Below are 12,368 nucleotides of genomic sequence, written 5' to 3' on the forward strand. Positions count from 1 at the left end.
GGAGGGAGATTCTTGCAGGGGGAAGGGAACATCTACTCCTCGTTAGCTGAATTTCTTCATCAGGCTCCGCCTGTGTCACTTCCCGGCTGGAGGAGACTCTGTGTCCTCACAGTATCTGCCCTTCCAGGAACTGAGCTGATGAAACACTTGCCCAGGAGCGCAAAGATGGGTTTAATCATGTGGTGGTGGGAAGGTGCGTGGTCAGAAATGCAGAATGTTATTTGTTTTTGGAACAGCAGGACAGCTGCCGGGGTGGGGGGGGGAAGAATTCTTCACTTTGCCTCTTGGATAGGGACTTCGGCAGTTTGCAAGGAAATACTCATACAGTTTTTGTCTTAATGGCTTTTTTCTTTGAAGTATCTTTTCTGGTTATTAATTCAGACTTCCCCTTTAATGTCGGGCCAGTAATCCAGGGCAACGGGGAGTCTACACCATGGCCAAACTTTTCACAAGTGACTTTGAATAGCTCCGGTTTTGGTGCCCAACTTGAGATTCCCTCAAGTGCCTGGATTTTTGCGGGTGGGTGTTCAGCTTTTTCTGAAAATCAGATTCTTTATAACATGGACACCCACAATCACTAGTCACTGGTGAAAATCTTTGCCTGTATCAGCAGAGGCTTTAGAAAGGAGTTGTCCTCGTAAAGTCCGAGACTGAAACTCCCGCAGTACTTCGGGCTTGGGTATCAGATATCGGGGAATGCTATGAAAATAGCCACAGAGGATCTTGTCAGCAAATTAGCCTTTTAATTTCTCTTTGTACCATGCTTTACTAGACTGCGACAATTTACCAACCTCCGATTTCAGCTTTCTATAAACTTTCTTCTCCCCTACGCCTCCCCGGGCTCTGAGACGAGTGTGTTCTCTTATAAAGTGTGGGTTGAGGAGCGGGAGGAGGGATTGCTTACTTATTGCCAGGCTTTAGCTGCTATTCTGTTTTCTTCAAGGACACCCTGGAAACTTGAAACTTTGGGATAAACTCTTAGTTGCATGCTGATAGGACAGACTCTTATTGGGTTAATGCTAGGAGTCCATCAACATACATGAGGTTAAGGGAATGCGTGGCAAGACTGACACCCTGGAGTTTCGGTAAATGTTTTGTTGTCCCTCTCCTGTTTCTGTTCCAAATCTTCTTCCATCTGTAGTCAGTGTCCTATCTCCTTTCTGTTCAGGATAATGGACAACTGATGCTACAAAAAAATGGAGTGGCACTCTCCAAAACTCTGCTTTTTTGATGGCTAGCAAGTTGTGTGTTAAGTAGTAGTTGATGCGGGGGATCACAAACTGTCAACCCTTGCACCTGCTGTCCTCCTCTCTGCAGATCCCCTCCACTCTTTTTCAAATGCATAAGCTGGAGTCTAGCTTGCATACTGCCCTAAGCAGCAAGACTTGTCCATTGCAGCAGTAAACGGTGCTATGGTTAAAGAGTCGTGGGTGGATAGGGATTACAAGTCACTACCAATCTTGGCCAGCTTCAGACTGAAAGGCTCCACGTCCCATTGCTAAGCTTCTTGAATAACCAGTCCCTCCAGCAGTACATACTGATTTAAATGCACCTACCTACAAATAAGCATATTCATTTCTAAATAATCATGGCTTTGGGGGAGTTGGTAGTAGGGGAGGATCAAGTCTCGCGGTAGACACTGGGAGTGGTATCATCATGCCTGGTGGTTCTTCCAACAAATCAGCTTCTGTTTTATCTTCTAAAGAGACCAAGACAAGCTGGAGAATAGTTAGATAAAATGCTGGCATGAAGCCAGCGGCTGCAGCATTCCTATTGTGAAGAGCTTCCACCAGAAACCTGGACACTTTGCATTTGAGATATAGCTTGATGCGTATTCTCTTAGATTTGTCCTAGAAATTGGTCACTGGCCACTGTTGCTTCTTCCTTGTGTTTTAAGACTAAACAATTGGTGCTATGTATTTGTTAGTTTCATTTGTTTAACGAGGTCCCTCTAAGCCTTACATCCTTGACCTGACATGTTTGTAATTAGTTGTTCTGTTTAATTGATAACTTTGCCTGTAAACATCACAGCTTTCCCATTTGTGCCTCTGAATGTGGGGATCTAACAGAGTACCCAAGGTCTCTGTGTAAATAGAAATCAAAATGAGTCTGCTTTGGAGGATCTGAGGCAGCAAATGTGTTGGGCTTTTTGTTGTTGTTGTTTTTGTTTTTCTGTATCAGGATAATTGCTAGTATTTGCCAAAACATTTACTTTATAATGTCTTGCTTATGTTAGGTAGCTAGGTAACAATTTCAGTGGTTATAGATATGTTTGATTTATATACGTTACTCAAATATTTAACCCACAATCTGAGACTTTATGGAGAGAGACGAGCAAAAATGGTGCCATGGGGAAGGAGAACTCCTCTTTTCCTGTCTCTGAGGGTCTGATCGCCCAAGGGTGCTGGGTCCAGGAGCAGCTGCAATTGCAATTTACTTGGAAGGACCAAACTCTTTCCTTTCCTGGAGTTGGTGATAACTCAGTTATCAGAGGATAACTTGCACTGTCCTCAGCCTTCTGTAAACTGAGATTAACGGGTATTAAAGAGTTTGTGGCCCTCCATCTAGGGCCCAGTGTTGGATTCACACATTTATCTGGAACAGGGTTCTAAACTGGGGACAATGGTGTGCTTTTTGTGATTGGATAGCGGGGAGTTTTTCAGCGGATTGTTCTTAAATTAGAAGGTTTTGCTTTGCAAATCAGGAATTCAGTTAGAGATCACAGATCCTTGTACAGTTACCTGCAAAATCAGACGTCAAGGTTTTGCTGCACCAAAACATTGTTCTCTGTGTGGAATGGTAAAGACAGCACGCGGATTGCTAATGCCAGTGTTACTCAGCCCTGAGAAGGTAGCAAACTGTCCTTAATTTTACTGCCACATCTCTCTCTCTGCTTTCTGTATTTTAGAGAGGAAGTCTGGTCCAGTGGTTAGGGCGTTCCCTGCTCCACCACAGACTTCCTGTGTGACCTTTGGCAAGTCACTTGGGGCCAGATTGTCAAAGGTATTTAGGTGCCTATAGATGCATCTATAACTCCCCTTGGCACTTGGATGCTTTTGAAAATCCCATTAGGAGCCTAGCTTTAGCTTTGGACAACTGAGTACCTTTGAAAATCTGTCGCTTCGTCTTTGTGTCTCAGTTCTCCATCTGCAAAATGGGCTTAAGAGCAGTCTCCCACCTCAGAAGGTCTGTGACAAAGATTAAACCTTACCCAGATACTATGGTAAGGGGGGACATGAGTACTAGCTAGAGTGCTAATAAAAGCATTTTATCAAAACGGAAATATTTATACATCTGTTGTATTTGCTATTCTGTAAACAGAGAGATCTTTAATGATTCTTTAATTTAATGCTGGCCTGTTCCCAGTTATGAGAGCTAAACTCTGCGTTGAAGAGACTGTTTCAGACTAAAAGGAGGAATGTCGAACTACCAGTTTCTCCAAATATGTTTTACGTGAGTCTTGGAATCCTTTACAGCGGTGGTTCTCAACCTGTTTACCACTGTGGGCCGCGTATGCAGCTCTCTGTGATATGTGGGCCGCATCCAACCCACTATGTATAATACCTGTGTGGCCCTGAGGATGTCACATGGGCCACAGCTATGTGCTGATTGGGCTGCGGGTTGAGAACCTCTGCTTTAAAGGAAGAAAGCAACTGAAAACTCTCAGTAGAATTCCTTTCAGCAAAGGGTTAAAACTTGTCATGAAATGTCTTTGCCGAATTGGAAAACGCAGGATAGTGCAACCACTTAAAAATAACCAGCTTCCTTCGGCGTTTGTGTGACATACAAGGGATGTTACAAGCTGTTAATAGGGCATTTAATTCTGTACACAATGTAATTAATACTCATTTTATTGACTCATTTCTTCCTATCCACTCCTCACTTTAGGCCTCATCCTGTGTTCATTCTTTTTTTTTTTTCCTTCTTTTTTCCCGTTGCCTTCAGAGGAGCCTGATCGTGCCCTTTATCTTGAAATCTAACTTTGTAGTGTAAAGTTTGATCTTCAGTGTGATTCCTTGTGTGGAGGCCAGTGTACAGCCATGAGATACGTGGATGCCACACTTACAGAAGAGCCTCCAGGATACTGTATCTCGGCAAATGTGGCGTTCTAGTGAAGAGCTTTAGTTTAATTGCTTTTCTACCTTTGTAAATATTTTACCCTTCTAGTGAGAATTGCTGACACTTGGGATTTAGAGGGAGCGGCAGATTCAAGGGAAAGGGAGTTCCAGGGAGTAGCCCAGATTGCTGTTTTCAGCTGCAGTAGATTTGAATTCATGTTGCAAACTAAGGGTCATTTGTAGTTTTGGACGTTTGAAACCCCCAAATAGACTGGTTGGATCTTTTCCCACTTAAAAAGCTCAGTAGACACTTTTGATCAGCATTGAATATCCATATTACTTTCCTGGCATGCAAGCGAGATATCCTTGGATGCTGGGGCAACAATATAATAAATACTCTGCTCCATCCTTCGTGGCAAGAAGTTGTGAACTGAGCATCAGTTCTATGCTGTTCTCTACCCAGCATCTTAGAAGATCAGCCTGTTTCTGATTATACCAGCAGAGCTGAGTGACATTTCTTCCCTTTTCCCCTCATCCTGATGTGTCAAATAGATCATGGGAAAGGCCTGTCACTCCCCAGTGTTTCTCCCCCTGATTACCTCAGTGTGTTTGCATAGGTGTGTTTTAGCACACTGCAGAGAACTCTGTTGATCATTAACCCAGGCGGAGGATGCTGTTATCCATGTCTAGCCTTCCTGCTTGGACTTCCTGTCTATTTTCCTGAGGGTGGAGTGTATTTAAATTTCACTGATCTTTTGTGGGCCATTGTCAAAGACTGGCTACTGGGCTAGATGAACCATTGATCTGACCCAGTGTGGCCGTTCTTATGGTGGGAGGCAGAAGGGGTGCCTGAAATAGGATCAAGACTTGAGCGAGAAATCAGTGATCCCAGGGTAACTAATTTTCAAGCAATAAGTAGTTAGCTTTAAATATTTAGCTGCCCAGCCGGATTCACATTTGGAAGGGCCGTGAACCATGCCAGTTGCTTCTGAGATGCTGGGGTCTGTTGGGGCTGCTGTGTAAATGTTCACCCCCAAGGAAAACGTGGTTTTCTCGTAGAAGTTATCGTTCCAGCCCCGCTTCTCTAGAGACAAGAGCCTATCAGTAGAGAATGGCCGTTTGGGGCCCGCTCATATTTAGGCTGCCTGGTTCTATCCCGGCACGACACCTCTTTGGACCTTTATTATAGAACCTCAGGCTAAAACAGTATTTCCTGGAAGGGATTTAAACAACTTCAGACTAATTTTGTTGAAATGCTGATTATCTGGCCAATCTGATCAGGGTCAGTTAGTTCTGAATCCTGTGTCCTAGCCTGTGGTAGTTATGAAAGAGTTATTGTCCCTCCACGCTGGCCTGACCAACTGCATGTGAACCATATTCACCTGAACTGGTTTAAAACTAGTTCAGCAGGCCGTTTTCCCACCTTACCAGGTGAGCTACGCATTGAGCAAAGTCAGAAATTCAGAGTTGTCTGACATTCCCTCTTCAACCAGATTCTTATGTAAAGTCAGCCTGCTATTCAGAGAACCCTCTTTCCACACAGATGAATTAAGTCAACCCTGCACCCTTAACTTTGAACTTCCTTGCTTTTGTTGCCTTGTTATTGTCATAACATGGCGTAATTTGTTTGTTTAAAGGCAGCTTTGCACTCTGTGTGTGTGTGTGTGTGTGTGTGTGTGTATATATATATATATATATATACACACAGGTACTGTAGCTTTCTTTCAACAATTACAGCTAACTGGGAATAGTTGATCTTGGAATCTAATAAAAACACTCAGTTACATCATATAGGATTAAAAAAAACATTTTATGAGCGAGAGAAACTTTCATGTCATAAGCCAGTCGCTCACCAAAACGTACTCTCTGGGCAGTTTATTCATTGTGCTTTTACCTTTGGAGTATCTGGTGCTGGCAGCGCTGGGATGAGCTAGGAGATGGAACTGGTTGAACCACTGATCCGCTCTGGTATAGCAACTCCTCTGTTTCAAAGTGGAGGTTTTATATTAGGAATAAAGAGCATAGGAAAGGCGTAACCAAGTACATAAAACAGTTGACTTGGTCAGGGAGTGATTGTTGGGAACTACGTCCTATTTTGTTTGTTGTTTTACTTTAGTCAAACACATGTTACTGAGCTGAATAAACAGGTAATTGGGTGAAATTCTGTCCTGCCTTAGGTCAGACTGGATGATCTAATGATCCCATCTGGCCTTAAAATCTCTGAATTTGTATTGCACCTGAGAGGTTCATTCGAACGGGGAGCAGTAAAGGGGCCCAGTCTCTAAGACCCCAGCACAGGATCTGCATGCTGTTCATTTGGAAGTTTTTGAATTCAAGAAACCAACGTAGCAGCACTGAGCAGATCGTGTGTGTGTGTCTATATCTCCATGTGAAATGTGGAGGACTGACTAAGCTGGCACAGTGGTGAAAGCACATTTCTAGGAAATTCAGTAGCATTCTCTGAAGTAGGGCACGTGTGTCAACTAGCCATCTTGACATAAGAAAGTAATGAATTGGTTTCGTTCTCGAAGCGTCTAACAACCGCATTCTCCTACTTCAGTGCATCTTTCAGTCTAGGCAGGTACTTAGCTGATCCTCATCACCAGAGTATCTGAACACATGCGGCGCATTCATTTATTTATAATGGTTATTAACAAGTTAAGATTTGGGTTTTCTCTTGAAACCCCTCTAGTTGCCTAGTAGGCTAAACCCACAAATCATTTATTCTTTCTCTAAGCAAATGTTTGTGTCCTTTTGAGTAGTCAGTGTTGAAAACTGCATTTGCATGTGTTTTTTGTAACGATGGTTTGATAAGATCTGTGTTGTCCCAGCATCATGTGCTTTTGATCTCTGATTGCCCCAGTAACCCTTCTCTTTTCTGGGTTTTGTTTACACTTGGCTAAAACTTGAGGCAGACATTTGTTTTTAAGTGCAAATACAGCATATCTGCCTATCCCTCTGTTTTAAAGTTTGTGACATGGCTTGTGGGAAGAAAAGTCAAATTAAGTTCAGTGTCATCTTTTGATCCAGCGCAGCCTCAGAGCGTTCTGGGAGCTGGGGATTGCTAGATTGCTGTGACACCTCCAAAACCTTATATTTACAAAGCTTCGCAGACCTTCGGTCACACCTCAAGCTATTGTCTGTACTTAAGTGTTCAGGTGTCTTGAAAGCTCCACATCAGGTCATCCTGTTGCAGACTTTTTGTAAAATATTCTATTTAGAAACCCTTCTATGCTATCACACACAAACTCTCCTGTATGTCTCTTGCTTTTTTAATATTGCAAGTTGAATAGAGCGTCTTTGCTTGAGTCCATCTGAGCCTGCTGTTCATCATATGATGTCGCTGCCATCTTATTACATCATAGTTGGTTGCTGTGGAGTCAGTGGTCACACCAGATGGCTGATCTCTGATGGGGAATTGGCAATAGAAAATAAGCTCTCTGAGGAGCAAGTGCCCATCTTTACTACCAAAGCTCTTTGTAGGAAAAGAAATGGGAAGAGAAATATGAGGTGTGTGCAGTGTATATACAAAATTATTTCTAAGTAGAACGCTCTTTTCAGTGATCAGCTTTGTATAAGCCTTCTGTTTTTTGCACAGCAACTGTAAATATTGCTTTCAAGGAGAGCAAACTACATGCGTGCTTCAAACAGACATTCAAAAAGACATCATCTCTCCTTAGATTGTATCTTGCACTGTCCATGTTCACCTTGACTATGTAGTAGCTCACCAATGCATTGATGTGAGTAGTCGGACTGTAAAACACCGCTGGAGTCTCAGGGGAACCGATGAGACTAATTTTGGGTCAGATGGGACTGGGGTAGATCATTCTGACTTTGCAAAAGAGAGATTCACCTTTGGCCTATCATTAAAAAACCAAAACAGTTGCACTCTGTGAAATTCAATGGGCAAGTAACAAGCAGGAGTAACTATTGTTGGCCCAGTTTTCAGGAGTGGTCAGAATTAAACTAATCCCTTCGCCGGTCCCAGGCTTTATGATGGAAGGGGAAACAAAACCCTCTTTAAAAGTAGTTGAGCTAATTAAATATGATTGTGGTGGGATGAGTGCACCCAAATGGCTGTTTAGCTGGCATGGGTTGCTGCCCTTCTTGCTGTGAAAGAGCAGGTGGGAAAATCTGAAAACAAAGATGAATCAGAACAGCTGGGTTCCTCTGTGTGTTTCAGGATTGAAAGCCAATTAGATGTGATGGAAGCAAATCATTTGTCAGTATCACCTTTAACCCTCCCACCACTTCTCTGCAATGGGAAAGCACAAGAAAGCAAACGGAGAATATGCACGCTCGTGTACTTTACTAATTAGGGGGGTAATGCGAGTGCAGAGTGAGTTTGTGCTGTGAATTGTCCATTAGTATGTACATCATGTGCGTGTCTAGATGTGTTGGTGTGTGTTGCTAAAATCTCTTTTTAAATGTCAAGATTGTTAAAGAAGCCAGGCAATTTGCGTCAGACGGCGGGGTCTTTGGAAGGAAAGGTGCACCAAAGTTAGCACTGGATGAGGGCAAGTTTTCACTTTGAATTGCCGAGCTCTTGGTAGCGTGGGCACAACCACTGCATGATCGCAATAGTAATTTCTTTAATTTCCTCCTTATGTCAGATTATAAAACATGTGTTGCATGGCTCTAAGCAGGGATTCAATTGATTTGGAGCCCTTAGGAGAGCTGCTCCTAAGGGCACGCTCTGTTCCTGCTAGGCGGGGAGAGAGGCTCTCTTCAGGTCTGTAGCACACAGCTGCATCCGGTAGTGTATTGATCCTTCCACTTCTAATGTCTGGTAGCCAATTGTCAAATGTTCTTCACTCAGGGGTCCTTGTATTTCTCAAAAAGACAGAGCACCTAAGCCATAAGAGCTGTCAGAAGTTACCATCTGAGCTTCATGGGGGTAAAAACATCTGGAAATCTGTAAACTTCAGAGTTCCGAGCACTCGTGTAACATAAAACTTACATAAGAGTGGCCATTTTGGGTCAGACCAATGATCCATCGCCAGTGTCCTGTCTTCCGACAGTGGTCAGTTCCAGGTGCTTCAGTGGAATGAAGAGAACAGGGCAATTATCGAGTGATCCATCCCTTGTCATCCAGCTTCTGGCAGTCAGGCTTAGGGACAACCAGAGAGAGCATGGAGTGGTATCTCTGACCATCTTTGCTGATAGCCACTGAGGCACCTATCCTCCAGGAACCTGTTTTGTTCTTTTTTTTTTTAATCCAGAGGGAGCTTCATCCCCCAGACCAGCTTCTCCCCCATCCCCATTCAACCCCAGTCCTGTTCCGCCTCCAGGCCAGATCTGCCCCCAACCCCGCTCCACTCCACCCCCAGACCAGCCCTCATTCCCTCTCTAACCCTAACCAGCTCCAACCCCAGCCCAAGTGCTGCTGCTGAAGAAGCCTTGGCTGTGCAGTAATGGAGCGGGGGCACAGACAGATTCCGTTAATGGTAAGGGGGGGCGTGACTGGAAAAGTTTACGCACCACTGTCTTAACTGGCGTGTCATGGGGACTAAGGAAATGTGGTCTAGATGGAATGGTAGGTGCTCAACTGGTTGAAAGACCATATCAGTGAGTACTTACCGATGGTTCAGTCGCACTTAATCCCAGCAAGAGCCCTTCTTTAAAGAGACTTGAAATACAGCAGCTTTGCTTTTCACTCCATGGTCTGTCAGCTTTGGTTTAAAGGGTGCGTGGTGAGTGATCAATGGAAATTATTTCAAGAATGAAGTACTCTTGGTAAGTTGATCCCGAGTCAAGAGAAAATTGGCAATATCACTGCCAAGAAAAACTTGCCATACAGACTTGGAGGGGCATGGGAAGCAATGCTGAATTTGCATTTTAAAACAAATCTCTTGTTCATCTCCGCCTCTGACTGGGAGGTTTACCACTGATTTCTGGATCCTAATGGTTATCACAGAGGGTGTGTCTACACTGGGAAAATGTTGGCGTGCCTAGCTACCCTAATGATGATATGGTGGCGCTGCTGCCAGTGGTGGCCGCTGCTTGTATGCAGAGTGCCGTTAGACACAGCAGTAGCTGAAAAATTCCTTCCCACCTCTCTGCTGCATCTGGCACCATAGGACTATGCAGAGAAAATGCTTACAAACTTCCTTAGGGCAGACAAGTCTTTGGGGTGAGGTCTTTGGGAACAGAAGAGACCTGCCTACCTAATAACAACAACATGCTATCAAATACAGCTGATCAGTCCCTTTTCTCTACTGCTGTTTCTACACTTGGGCAGTCCAGTGAACACTGAAATGTCGTTTTTTATGTCCTGGCTAGTTTTTACTTTTTGATCCTGATCCAATGCATTTTGCATAATGGTATATTATAAATGGGGTTGTTATACTTTGAGACAAATATTAAACTATCACTATTTGATAGTGACAAATTACTGAACAAAGATTTTCCTAAATCCACAATAAACCTGGCATATTTTTAACGAGCCTGAGAAATACACTGCGTGAGTTGTAATGTAGTCTGGTAGGGTGAATATAGACACATGCACCTTTGGGGGGAGCATAATGCTCTTAAGATTTCAGAGTTCGTCCCAGTGCAAAGTATTGCTGCTTGACACAGAAAGGTCAGCTGTGTTGATCTAGAGAATACGAAGGAAATGCTCTCTTTCAATTTAAGGCACCAAAGTGAAGTGACAGAGTTTCGGTGTAGGGATTTCACATATAAAATGTTTGTTTAATTAATAAAGGAAATTTTTTCTTTGTTTTGTCTTTGCTAATTAATGATAATTTCAGGGAATTGTTTTTAATCACATTAAAAGAGAAACATTTTTGCTTGAATCTGCTGTTGCACGAAGTGAAGTCACTCTCCGATTTGCAAAGCTGGAGTACCTTGGTTACAGGTTACATCACCAGACCATTCAAAGGTCTTGGTGACTCCCAGTTTTGAATCAAGAGCGGCTGAGAGAAGTCTGGCAAATGACCGTTCTCCCTGAAAATCTATTTAACACCTTTTTTTAATCTACTGTAAATTAATATTGGTTATCAAATGGGCTATTAAGTTCCCAACTGACTTGTTTATGTGGGAGAGATTGCCTCAGCACTAGGGCCAGTTGAGCACCAGCTGGATGTGGAGAACAGAAAATGCAGTGGGAGTGTGGGAAAATAAATGTTGCAACAGGTAAACCACTGAACAATGAAATTCCTGCTACTTCACGAATCAGAATACATGAGCCTCTTCTACACACACTCACTCACTCTCTTCCCCCCAGCATCACAGAAATGTAACTGTCTGCTGCTCTTCACTGCAAGGGAAAGCCTTAATTGCACCTTTGATCACTTTGGAGATGGACAGACTTTTGTGTCCTGTTTACAGTACTCCATGACTTCTGTTTTTACCAGGAAGGTTCTTTGTAGGTGGTAATCTGAGGCAGCCTGTCTTCCCAGCTGCTGCATTGCAAAATGTTGTTCCTCCAATCCATCCCTCGTTCCCAGCAGCTCAGGCAATTCATTCTGGCCTCTGGCATAGCACTTCCTCAAGGTCTGCAGTAGCTTCCCTGTCCCGTAAACTTTCCCACCATTGCTGCCATCGGGTCAGTTGCACCAGTGTTAGCAATGGTGGGAGGACTCGTACAGATGGGCTGCCAGGGGCCACGAACACAAGCCCCATGCTGTCTGTACCTGCTGAAGGAGGTCGACATGACAGTGTTCACAGGGCTGGTGGCTACCTGGGCGTTCCCCATGCTTGAGCTCCCATTGTTGCTACACCTAGTTAAGGTGAAAGGGCAGTAACAGTTCAGACAAGGCTATCTCTGCTGCAGGTCTGGTCTGCACTGGCCCTAAATGCAGCTTTTACAAGATTCTCTTTTAAATCCAAATCACCCAAAACCAGCATCTAACTTTACTGTACTTTCTTCCTTGGACCCACATCCGTATTGGTTTTCCTTGCTGCTGCCTAGCATCTCCAGCTCGCATCTTTGTTAGCACTCAGTCTGGCAGCTGTAACCAAAGCCACTACCAATGCAGCAGTGGTGCGCAGGTACTGAACTTGTTTGTTTGCTTTCCCAACAGACTGAACGTTTCACCTCTGACACAAGCAGCCGTCATTGTCTTGGTTATCCTCAACCTGCCTGTACCTGAGTCACACCCATTGAACGGTATCAGCTGCTGCAAGGCCAGATTTGTGTGCGGTAGGGATTATGGACTAGTGTAGATTTTAGGGAGGGTGTGAATCAGTACGAGATTGGGCTTGCTTTGCTGATTACCCATTTCACAGGGGATGCAGCCAGTACTCTAATTCAGGAGAGTCAGTGGTCCCAGTTCTTTTTCCGTCTTTGTAGCGTTGGGCATGCTT

The 12,368-nt window shown here is 43.9% G+C and overlaps 1 protein-coding gene across 1 annotated transcript in view; it reads left to right on the plus strand.

Moving 5' to 3' along the window:
• The first annotated feature begins 139 nt into the window (after positions 1 to 139).
• The window catches only part of SSH2 (slingshot protein phosphatase 2), a 59,478-nt gene continuing 47,249 nt past the window's right edge, over positions 140 to 12,368 (plus strand). Inside the window, exon 1 of the mRNA XM_024218498.3 lies at positions 140 to 193. The gene's annotated coding sequence lies outside the window, so the exon portion shown is untranslated. The remainder of the gene's footprint in view (positions 194 to 12,368) is intronic.

The sequence above is a fragment of the Terrapene carolina genome, unplaced genomic scaffold (genome assembly GCF_002925995.2).
Source record: "Terrapene carolina triunguis isolate 2854851 unplaced genomic scaffold, T_m_triunguis-2.0 Scaffold231, whole genome shotgun sequence".
Classification (NCBI taxonomy): domain Eukaryota; kingdom Metazoa; phylum Chordata; order Testudines; family Emydidae; genus Terrapene; species Terrapene triunguis.